Below are 12917 nucleotides of genomic sequence, written 5' to 3' on the forward strand. Positions count from 1 at the left end.
GCATTAATACAGGAGGTTCTTCTACCGCCAACCCCCAGCAAGGACCCGGTCCAGTAGACAAAGTTTGAGCACACTTACCAGAACAGGTCCCGCAGGCATGGGGGGCGGGTATCGCAGGCCAGGGGAGGCTGAGCCTCCCCTAACAGCCAGGCGTGGCCCCACCCATGCTCTGCCCCAAGGCCCCCTCCTGCTTCCCGTTCTTCCCCTATGGCCCAGGCTGGGGCTGAGGCTAAGGTGGGCTGGTCTGCGGCCCAGGAGTTGGAGTGGCTGGGGACGGTGCTTGGGTCACCCAGCACTGGGGCTGTCCACCCAGTGCTCTGAAGCACTGGAACTGGGGGTGTTGGGGACATGCCATCTGGTGCTCTGGGACTGGGGGGGGCACTCTGGGTGCCTGCAGCTGGGGTGGGGAGGCCAGTTGTGGGGGGCTCAGGACTCCAGCAGGGGAGGGGCAGGGCCTCGGGCAGAAGGGGCAGAGCCGGGGGCTAGCCTCCCCAGACAGGCAGCTCATTCACCGCCCATGCCCACAGGCAAGTTAGGTGAAGGAACAGCTATCTTCCCTCCGCTCCCTGCATTGCATAAGGGCTTAGGCATCCGGATGCCTGGCATGGGGCTGCCGTGCTCATGCTCAGAGGCAGAAACACAGGTAACTAGGGCATTTTTACTGCAAAAATTTAAGCCCCAAGCAAAGCTTTGAGGGCAGTTGAGCAGTGGTTTTGTGAATCCCATTGGATTCTGGGATTTAGGCACCTAAGTCATTTTGTGAATCTAGCCCCTTATGCGTAGCTCATTACACAATAGGCTTGCCTGCATCGTCATCATCTTGGCTAACACATCAGGAATTGATCCAGTGCCCTTCCAAGCTGAAAGCACAAAGGGCTACATCTTGAGCTAAAGACCAAAGTTTGCTTAGCAACAAACTCTTATCCTCTGTGGAGAAAGCACAGAGAGGGACACACAATACAGCCACTGGTAAGTTACATAAAGTTGCCAGGATCAGGTTCCTTGATAGAGTCCCGTTCCCTCCCCACCTAGGCTTTATTTTATTTTATTTTATTTTTTTCATATCCCACCTTATTGCAGAGCTGGCCAGTCCAGAAGAGAACTGCAGGCAAGATAAGACACCAGTTAATTAATCACTCTTGATGGAAGAATGACAACCAAGTTAATTGTACATCTTAATATGCCTTCTGTCTACTACTGTTAACAGCAATGGTGATCCCCCACACATAACCATGTGGCAGAAATTAACCTATTGTCCCAACCTGCAGGCATTCACTATCGCCTGTAATAATCTCTATCAGAAGGTCAGCTGTAGTCCTCACTCAGTCACTTTTTACCTAATTTTGAAGACTGAGGTTATCTCCCAATTTTTTATTAAGGTCACTTGGGCCTTATCGGTTTAATTAAATGATGTCCTTACTCACTTTAAAATACACGTCATCTGAAGTGTAATTATCTAGTCTTTCATTCCTCGGTCGTTGGGGTGGGTCAGGCAAGGTGAGGAGATAAGAAGAGTTATTTTTTGGGGGGGAGGGTCTTACTTCTGTTCTCAGCCTATGAATATAACTCCCATTAATCTGTTCTCAGGGTATGTCTCTCCTGACACAGGCAATCTCACCAGGGAGCCTGCTTTGGTGAGTTTCCCAGCTAAATGTCTCCACCAAGCACTTTGGACAAAAATCAGAGCCTCTGGATGTTTATTCAGCACAAACCAAACCTTTGGTGGTTCACCCTTTGCTAATCTAATCTAATCCGTGGTCTTGTCGACACAGGAATTGCAGCAATTTACCAATATCTGTTTCCTGCATCGCTGTTGTTAAACTGTTGTAACTAACTCTCAAACCATTTTGAATGAATTAAGCTACAGCGATATAAGGCTCTCTTAAGACGATGTAAATATGTTCAGTGGAGCGTCATCCATTTAACAACATTGATTTAGAAACCAGTTCAGTGCCATTTCTGTGTGTAGACTGGACTTATTTCTCGCTTCACCACTGGCTCAGGCTGTGACCGAGGCCAAGTTTCTGAATCATTCTGTGCCTCGGTTTTCCCATCTGTAATGGGGGATAATGCACCATACCTTGGTTAAGCACTCTACATTGCTTAGATTTAGGCAAACGCACTTGTCTCTACTGTTACTTACCTCCCCCACACATCCCAGATGCAAGTTTATTCACTTGTTGCATGGTGTTAAAATCCTAGGTTGGGAGCTCCCGGGCCAGGGACTATCTATGTGTTATTTGTTTGTACACTGCACAGTACAGTGGGGCCCTGATTCCTGGCTGAAGTCATTAAATGGTGGCACAATAATAAATAATTGAACAGAAGGGGTTATGTAAGTGTAGAAGATTGTTCTTACTAGAGCGGGTTGGGAATTTTCCATCAGGATGGTTTTTCAGTAAAAAATGCCCTTTTTGCAAAAATCAAAATTTTCTGTGGGAAAATTTCAATTATGCAAATAAAAATTGCTTTTCCATGGGGAAAAATTAAACGAAGGCTCGCCACCTGGAAAACGCTTGTCAATTTCAGGCAACTGCCCCCAAGTGGGGAAAGCCCTTAATCAATTATACTTTCTGCCTGCAGGGAAAAAGAGAGAAATTGACACTACTCTTCCAAGCAGGCAGCTGGGAAGCTGACAAATACTATTTCAGTTCTTCCAAAATGGATTCTTTTCCTGGAAATCCCTTCCTGCCAAAAATTGTGGGGTTTTGTTTTTGTACTTTTCCTCCTGATTTGGGATGAGTTTTTTTTTTTTTTTTTTTTCAAAAATGCAGAAGTTTTTGAAGGAAGGGATTTCCATTTTCCAGATAGCTCCAATTCTTACTCTGTATTTCGGTCCGGATTTTATGCTTCAAATTCCCCTCACTCAGTGTGAACTAAGCGATATTCTCAAGCCAGATGGCTAGCCCCTGCCCTTTACCTTATATTTAATGTTCTTCCACAGAGGGGATAAATATCCGCATGCAGACCACTGCAGGAGTTGTACTGAAACAAGGCTGAGAAAATTAAAAAGTATAGGGGTTCTGAGAAGGTGGACTGAGGCAGTTGCTAATTCCTGTATCCAGGAAAATACTTATGATAAAGCCCTAAGCTATTACAGTCCCTATTTGTAGATTTGGTTATTTTCAAGTCCTGGTCTCTGATATTAGCTGCAGGTGGCTTAATTTGTGGCAAACAATAAGGATACATGTGGAAAGTTTGAGCTGTGAGATATGAGGATAGGTATTTCATGGAGCAGCTGTTGTTTTTGTAAGGAGTTGGGACGCACTGCAAGAGTGTTCTAGCTGTATAGATGTACAATTAGCTAATAGACAAGCTACCAGAAGCTGGTGCTCAAGAAAATGTAGTATAATTCCTGGGTTTTGTCCAACCAATAAAACTTACTGCATTCTTGCCACCTCTTGCAATTTTATTGTGAAACTTGCAATATTTGGTATTTTGCTTAAATCCCAAGCTCCTGGAGTCAGGTGATTACCGGAGATTCTCAGCTTTCCTTTATAAAAAGTAAGTTCCTAGCCCTGGTTGTAGGAGAAAAACTAGAAAACATGGCCTGACCACATCTTAAAGGCTCAGGAAGAACCCCAAATGTATCATTTCAAAAAAAACCTCATGATTTTTGAATGGTTGGGGTTGGTAATACAGTGGCGTTGTGCACCGCAAATGGCTTCTGTTGTAGAGGTCTACACATCAGCTCTTCACAGGGTGTGGCTGCAGAGACCAAAGGTCATTTCCACTGTGGAAGGCAGGGCTCTGGATTAGCAGCAGCTGCTTGAGTAAAGGAATAACTGAACTGTTGCACCAAGTGAACACTAGCACCTGTCTGAGCAGGATCACTCCTTAGGGAGGGAGACAGCCAGGGCAGTCGTCTTGGCCCAGCTGCACAGGGGCTGGACGAGGGGCTATCTCTGTGCAGCGCCTCACGAAGTGCAGCACTGGGAAGTCTACAGAGACTCTGCAATGCGTGAAACAGCAGTAAACATGACTGTGGGCAAGTCATTTCCCCATCTGTAAAATGGGGATATACTGACTACCTAGCAGACACGCTGATGTTGCAACAATGAAAGGCATTTTGGCCTTTAAAAAAAAAGCAGGGGGTTCTGTTCATTTCTAGAATGGGAGAGGACTGTAGCTATGGGAGGTTGCAGCAGCATCTCTATTCCAGCTGGCGTGGGGGGGTGGGGGGACGCACTCATGTAGGGATTCTGATTTCAATGGACACAGGCAGGCATGGTCTGGGAGCAGAACTATTTGTAAATTTTCCATCAAAATGGCTTTTTCATCAAAATGGACACTGCCCATTGGTGGGGAGGAGGATGGGATTGTGAAAAAAAAATCAATTTTCAGTAGCTGAAAGGCAAAACAAGTTTTTATCAATTTATTTCATTTTTCTAAAAAAAATTTCATGGGGGAGGGGACCCCCCCCCCACCATTTCCTGATCAATCTCATCCAGTACTCCCCTCTTTAGCAACCTATTCACATCCAACACAGAGCGCACCTCCCAGGCCCCATCGGCTTCATTGACCCTGTTGTTCCATGCAGCCTTATCATGGCATTTGCACAATGCAGGAAGATTTTGTGGGGTGTCCTTCACCAAAGGGCAGATTTCACCCTAGTTTATTAATCAAGGCCAGGTGGCTAGCAGATATACAACAGAAGCTGCATCATGGTGGTAGTGGCCCTCTAGAAAGAAATTGGCTTTCATTAATCACTGCTATTAAAAGTAATAAATTGACAAAAATACATTCAAATACTAACTATTGCCATTTTAAATACAGCAGATTTCTCTCAGCATTGAAAATACATCACTTGTCGGTCCTGTTTATTGGGTACAAATATTTTCGCATGTGCTCGAACACAAAAATCATACACCTCTTATATCCCAGGACATAGTGTTACACACATTTTTAGCGTGCACTATGAATTACACATTACCACCTCCAGTGTCCCTTCTTTATGAACCCAGCACCCCCTCTGGTGGTGAATTTGAACAATTGCAATGAGATAACTGATCCCTTCAGAGACCATATGGTCCTTGCTTCCAGAGGAACGCAGCTAAAAATCTAGCAAAGCTTTTAGGTCAAGACTTCTCCAGGTAGTGGATTTCCACAAGCTAGCACGATAAACAACTCTCTCCCCCACTGCAAGTCAAATATATGTGTATTTTTAAAATAAAATTAAACTGTAGGGTGCATGGGTGACAGACACATTGGAACACTTAAAATTACATAATCTTACTTTAAGTTTTTTTCTCCTGCTGATAATAGCTCATCTTAATTAATTAGCCTCTTACAGTTTGTATGGCAACTTCCACCTTCTCTGTATATATATATATATATATCTTCTTACTATATGTTCCATTTTATGCATCCGAGGAAGTGGGCGGTAGCCCACGAAAGCTTATGCTCTAAAAAATTTGTTAGTATCTAAGGTGCCACAAGTCCTCCTGTTCTTTTTGCGGATACAGACTAACATGGCTGCTACTCTGAAAAATAATCTTACTGTTTGTTCAGAGTTTACTTATGGATGAAACTTTGTGCTAGAATATATAACAGATGCTGTAGGCATCCATTATGTATTTTTGCAATTAGCAGACAGTCCTGGTACATTTCTTGAAGAACATACATAATTTTGTGGGATGTTTATTGCTGGGAGCTGCCTCCTACCCCTGGCAAAAGCAGCATCCCAGATTCATGGACCTTTTACAAGTCACATACTATAGGCAAGATGGGTGGCCTTCTTGCTGAAGAACATTTGAAGCCCTGACATCAGCATTATGGGGAGTTAGTCAAAATTGGTTTCTTTCTTACCATGGAAAATTTAGGTGAAAACAGGGGCGGGGGGGGGGGGGGGGGGGGAGCGTCTCTCTGTCTTGCAGGGAAATTGTTGCTTTCTTCAACAGAAATTCAAATGTCAAAACATTTCAGCCAAAATTCAAGAAGTTTTTATTTGAAAATGCTCCCACAGTGCCTGATGGTCTCATTGTCTCCTATGGTCTGGCCTCCTTCGTTTGGTTGTCCCCCTTTGGGTGAGGGTGGTGCATCATGGGAGACCCTGGTCATGGCGTATCATGGAAGGTGTAGTCCAGCCTGTTCTATGAGGAGACTGGGGAAATATGAGGCACCGGCACGACATCTCTCATGATGCACCACGGCAGCATTTCCAAACAGAACTTTTTCGGTGTGGGGCAGTCAGCTGATTTCAATGAAAAAAATCAAAATTTTACCTTGAGCTGAAAACCCGTTTTTTGTTGTTGTTGTTGTTGCAAAGCCATTTCAATGGAAAATTCCAACCTAGTATAAGGAAAGCAAACTAGAATGATGGCCAGAGAACAGGTGGGAGTTCATGGGATTCTAATGCCAGTATTAGAGACGTGTAGCCATCCTAAAGAAGTAAGGTGGCTTGGTCTTTGGGAAGGATGTTGGCCAAGTGGTAACCTGGTAAACCTCTCCACATGATCCACTGAGTGCAACCCAATGAGGCTAAAGGAGGACCACCTTCTGTCCTCCTAATCATAAATAAGGAAATGCTACAGCAGTACATGGAGTGGGAAAGATGTCCTGTAGAAAAGTGGGTGAATGTACAGCATGAAAGCAGCAGTTTACAAAGTAAATGTAGGCACCTGCAAATGTAATGGTCTGATTCTCAGGGATTTCCCAGCACTCACAGATTCAGAGGACACCCCAGGGAGCTGTAAATGCTCAATGCCTCTGAAAACCAGGCTCCTTTGGTTTAGGTGCCTAACATCAAGAATCCCAGGTCGTAAATTTTGGTCTAGCTTCTATAAAAGTTGCTTGTTTTGCTTAAACAAAAGGGACTTATCCAACAGAGAAAAATATGGGGTGGGGGAACCAGAGGTGAACAAAAAACAAACAGTGCAGGAAAACTGCTATATGAAGAATACTGCAAAATACAAATTCTGCTTGGTTAGACCAGCATAACACAATTAAGGCTTCTGTTTATTCCAGTTTTAGCATACAGTTTAAGGCCAGAAGGGACCACAAGATCATCTAGTGTGACCTAAAGGTGGTTTGGGAGCTACCAAAGCCCAGCATTGAACCAGAGATCTTTATATCTTCAGGCTAATGCATGCCCAACTGAGCTATGCTTTATGTGCTCCTGTGATTGAAAGGTGTGATCTGAGCATGGTGTAGAAAATCAGGAGCAAACAAGTGTCTCATCCCAGCTTTGGCAGTGACTCATTAGATCAGCCAGACTGGGTCAGACCAATGGTCCATCTAGCCCAGTGTCCTGTCTTCCAACAGTGGCCAGTGCCAGATCCTTCTGAGGGAATGAACAGGACCGGGCAATTAATGAGTGATCCATCCCTTGTCCAGTCCCAGCTTCTGGCAGTTGGAGGTTTATGGACACCCAGAGCACGAAATTGCAACCCAGACCATCTTGGCTAATAGCCCATTGATGGACCTATCCTCCATGAATGTATCTAATTCTTTTTTGAACCCAGTTATACTTTTGGCCTTCACAACATCCCCTGCCAACATGTTCCACAGGTTGACTGTGTATTGCTTGAAGTACTTCCTTAGGTTTTTTAACCAGCTATTAACTTTATTGGGTGACCCCTTGTTCTTGTGTTATGTGAAGAGGCAAATAGCACTTCCTTATTCACTTTCTCCACACCAGTCATGATTTTATAGACCTCTTGCATATCCCACCTTAGTCATTTCTTTTCCAAGATGAACAGTCCATCTTTTTAATCTCGCCTCATGGGGAAGCTGTTCCATAACCCTTAATCATTTTTGTTGCCCTTCTCTGTACCGTTTCCAATTTTAGTACATCTTTTTTGAGATGGGGCAACCAGAACCGCACACAGTATTCAAGGTGTGGGTGTTTCAGATTTAGACAGTAGTATTATGATATTTTCAATCTTATTAGCTATCCCTTTCCTACTGGTTCCTAACATTGTTGGCTCGTTTGACTGCTGCTGCTCATTGAGATGTTTTCAGAGAACTCTCCATGATGACTCCAAGATCTTTCTTGAGTGGTAACATAATTTAGACCCCAACATTTTGTATGTATATCTGGGATTACGTTTTCCAGTGTTCATTGCTTGGCACTTCTCAACATTTAATTTAGTCTGCCACTTGGTTGTCCAGCCATTGAGTTTTGTGAGATCCCTCTTCTGAAGCAGCTTTGGACTTAACTATCTCAACTTCTTCAACCAGAGTGAAATTCACCCCATGCAAAGTGCCAACACAAGTCTTAGATATCTCTTCAAATCTTATTTTAGAATCTTATGTAATACAGAGGGCTTCACTTGGTTCTCCACACAGATATAAATTTCACTTCATAGAACACGGACTTGACAGAATTCAACAGAGTTATTCCAGATATAGGCTAGATTAGCACAGAAAGAGTTTTGAGACTTTTTGTTACTATTATTTAAACAGCAATGACTGTGCTCAGAGCTGCACACAGGAGAAAGACAATCTGAGCCCAAAACAGCCTACAATCTAAATGAAAGCCTAGTAGAACTTTAACACTGACTACAATGAATGGCCAGAAGAGGGACTAGGCCTGAAATAATGTAGCATTCTACCAAAAATTGTAAATATGTGCCATGGATTTAACTTCCAAATCACTTTACAAGCAATGACTGCTTAAATTTGTGATGAAAATAAGTATCATGCCACTACTAGGGAGTCTCTTTACGTAAAGCGAGGAAGACTGCAACTGTTTAACTGTGTATGGAATCAATACACCATACCTTAGGAAGGCATCGTAGAATACAATCATATCTAAATGAAATTAGAGAGGAAATTTAGGTTGGAAGGATGTAATTACCTGTGTTGGAAATGAGAACGGGCCTCAGCATTGGCACCTGTATGAGTGTGAGATAAATATTACGTGCTATTTCAGGAGTGGTCATGACCTCAACTGTGTCTCTAGAAGACCATGCCTGCAGGATCCCTCCTACCAATTTGAGGTATTGATTCTGCATTGAATAAGACAAGCAGATCATCGCCTAATGAACCACCAGTACCCCCTTCCTGCAGTACTCATGTGTTCCCTGAGGGACTCTGAGGTCTGCTATACATTCAGGTTTGCCGGCATAGCTATGGCTTTTATGGATGTGGTTATTTGCCAACATGGCTAATGTGTAATCTCGAATTATAATGGCAAAAAAAGTCCTTTTTCCAATATAGCTTATTTTGCTTGGGGAAACACGCAGAAGCTATACTAGCAAAAGGACTTTTTTGCCAGTATAAACTGCATCTACTCTGGGAAAGCTGGTCAGTATAACTATATTGGCAAACCTTTTCAGTGTAGCCAAGGCCTTAGACAGATACAGCTTCACATCTGAGATCGGCCATGGTTCCCAGCACAAGGAGATGGCTGAAGCCACCGCTTATGGAGTCTAACACAGATTGTAGCGTCAAGCCCAAGGGACTTAGCGGTATACTGTCATGCTGCTTTTTCATACTCATGGATTAAGTGGACTTCATTGAACCATTCAGCGGAAGATTTTTTTTTTGACACACTATTTGAGTGTCACATTTCCTTTGCTACTTGCAGAGAAACCCCCTGTCTTTTCCATTTTCTGAAAAAGAGCAAACACTTTCATTCTTCAAAATAGCCACTCAAGATAAGGGCACAAATCATTTGTGCTGGCTCCACCTTATTTTCCAAGAGCTGTCTTCCTTCAGTAGCTATTATAAAAAACAAAACTACACACACAGGAGTTTGTACGGTATGAGCAGCCCAAATCAGTATTTGCTTTAGGGTTAAATGGTTAATTGTGTGTAAAGAAGGTTTCAGACAAAAGCAAACTTTTGAGCACATCCCTCTATCATGTGTCCAAGGGAAAGAGAAAAATTCTGCTATTGCCAATAACTACAATAATAAACCTAATTACAAAATGGGCTGGAATTGCTACTCCTGGTTAATAAATCCACAGGAGCTATTCCTTCATCAGGAGTGCCTCTGTCTGTCTTTATCTCATTCAGTCCAGGTACTACGGCCTCAGCCCGAAGTTGAATTTGCCATGGCAGCTTGTTGGAATCCAAAGGGACTTGGATGATGAGTGAAGACACCCAGTGAATTGTGTGCCTTCTGATGCTTCATTTAGAAGGTTCTCTGGCACAGTATATACCGGAAAAGATATGACAGACACTGTCTATTTGCCTTTAGACTAACAGGTAAACATCTGAAAACTAAGCTTCCAGGAAGGCTTAAATCCTATTTATGATGTAGGATTTATGGCTCTAGGAGGCTTTCCGTTTTAATGCACAGATCTTGAGCTGCCTTTTGGTTCTCTCGCTCTCATTCACTTTAGTCCAAGTACAATAGATTGTGGTTTGCTAAACGTACAAGGAACATGGACGACACCCAAGCAATGTCTGCTATGTGCCAATTTGAAGCTGCAACAGGCTCACAGGAGCATTTCTGATCTCATTTGCACTGGAGAAAACACAGAGTAACTCATTTATAAACAGACTATATTATATAATTCAAAGTATCAAGTTTATTATATTGGTATTTAGTTAACAGCTTGATATGGGACAATAGATCTCCCTCACTTGTGTCAGTGAAAGGGAGTGTGCTCTGAAGAGACTGATGGACAGTACTAGAATTAATTGAATACCTCTCCTTTCCTCTTTCCCCAGGTATATCCTTCCCACCACCAAAGAATTGTAAATTGTGAAGGTTAAGTGTTGGGGGACATCAGGCAGACGCAAGTGAAGTCCTGAGCCCTGTTAAAACTGATATACAAAGTACTGCATGGAAACTGAGTGAATCCCCATAGCTGCTTGGTTAGTGTAATCTACAGTCACTGATTGGCTAAGAGAATGTACACATTCTCTTATTTTTGTTGCTCTGTCTCCTGTACCCTTCACTCTTACTTGCCTGGTTATCATATCTACCTGTTATATCTTTTGTTTCAGGATATAAACTCTTAGGGGCAGGGACTGTGATTTACTGTGTGTTTGTACAGCACCTAGCACAATATGGCCCCAACCTGGTTGGCCCCTAAGTGCTAAAGCACTATAAATCTGTGTTCTGGAGAAAAGACCTCGTCTAGGTGAGGGACCAGGTACTGGCTTCCTCTGAGCGCAGACTGCCAACTCTGTTACAGGCAGTCCTTTTGAACCTCTTGGTATCATATGAGACAGCACTGGTATAAAATTCATTTCAGCAAGGACTTCAAGTCACGTCTGAAGTAGAAATCTAGTTTCCTAAAATGTCACCTTTCCAGCTGAATAAAATAATCATGGATGACTGCTGCAGTTTGAGCTAAGGTTTTCCATGCAAATAATTAAAAACTCTCCTCACTCAACTCAGTTCCTCCTGGTTAGCTGTAAACAAGTTTACACAGCAGCATAAATCAGAGTACATTGCAGAGTAACTCAGTGTTACACTCATGAACTCTTTTTAGGTTCATGACAAACACTCCCGTTGGGAATATGCGGTAAAGTAACCAATAACCAACTAACTATCTGTATACATTATTCTATGATGAAATATTTTTTCACTTTAAAGCTGGCAACTTTTGGCACTGAATCTCAACTCAAGAAGGGGTTTCAGCAGTTGAACACCTAAACCAGAGCTATAGCAGTTCCTGACATCAAAAATTAAGACCTCCAAGCAGATCCCATTTGAGGGGGGAAAAAGTTCGGGGCCCAACGAACCAATCTTACTCCCACTGACATCAATGAGGTTTTACCATTCGTGTCCACTGGAGTAGGGTCGGGGACTAAACCTAAAAGCAAGTTCAACCTTGCTGCATCTGAAATAGTGCCTTTAAAGCTCTAAGGAGAAAAATACAACTCTTAAGTGGAAAAATGAATCACAAGTGTCTCATCTACAGCCAATAATGGTGTTCTATTGAGGAAGTCAGATTTATGAGGCATCTAAGACTCAACAGGCTGCGCACGGGGCCGACACACTTTGAGAAGACCAAGTGCCATTGAAAAGAATTATGGGGGAACTCAGACAGTGAAAGGACATCCATACCTGTTCAATGGTGAAAAGTTTCTTGAGAGCACAGAGATGCTACAGGAGCTTGCAGTACCTTGGCACCAAAGAGAGCAGCTGATGGCTGAATAAAGCTGTGGGCGGGGGGGGGGGAGAAGGGAAAGAAATACGAGCCCTTTTATAGCAGTTGTAGACCAGAAACAGCTTTTCTGATCCACGTGCCAACACTGATGGGTCCTTTTTCTTTTACAGACGGATCAGATGAATTATCACTGCATGATCAGATAACATTATATACATACCAGAGAGAAGGAGAAAAGCCATATTTTCAAATACTATATGCTCCCCAATCTTAACCTGGGTTGAGTAGGGTCTCTGGGGCCTCATTTTCTGACCTTGGAACCTGTGTGTTATATAGGAATATATCCTTAATTTGTCATTTTTCATGGCAGATCATAAATGTAAGCCAGGAACTTGGATGAAGCCACACAGCAAAATGTATTGGAGGAACTACTCAAATTCTTTATACAGAATGCCGCTACATGGAAAAGACACATTGATATATTACTTTCTATTTTTTTTATTGAATTTAATTTTAATTATGTCTCATCTTGAATAAAACCAAGTGCCACATTAATGGCATCTTCAATAAACAGAAGGACAAGATTACTCAAATTGTACAGACAATGCACAATTTACTCCAAATTCAATATTGCCAACATTTTTTGTTTTTAAAACAGTGTTTTTTAAAACTTATTCCTAAGTAACTGTTACTTATTTGGCTTCAGCTCTTAAATACATAGTAAGGTATATGATGAGAGGAAACAGTATCTATTCTTATCAGAACTCTTAAAAGCCAGTATTATTAGAACACCACCAAAATAAATATTTGCATCTTCAGACAGATTTCTTCAATCTGCCTACAAAAGTGTTTGAGTCTTGATTTCAGCTTTTATATCAGAACTGTAGTTCCATTTCATCCTGT

This window comes from Chelonia mydas, chromosome 8, assembly GCF_015237465.2.
Source record: "Chelonia mydas isolate rCheMyd1 chromosome 8, rCheMyd1.pri.v2, whole genome shotgun sequence".
In the NCBI taxonomy this organism is placed as follows: Eukaryota; Metazoa; Chordata; order Testudines; family Cheloniidae; genus Chelonia; species Chelonia mydas.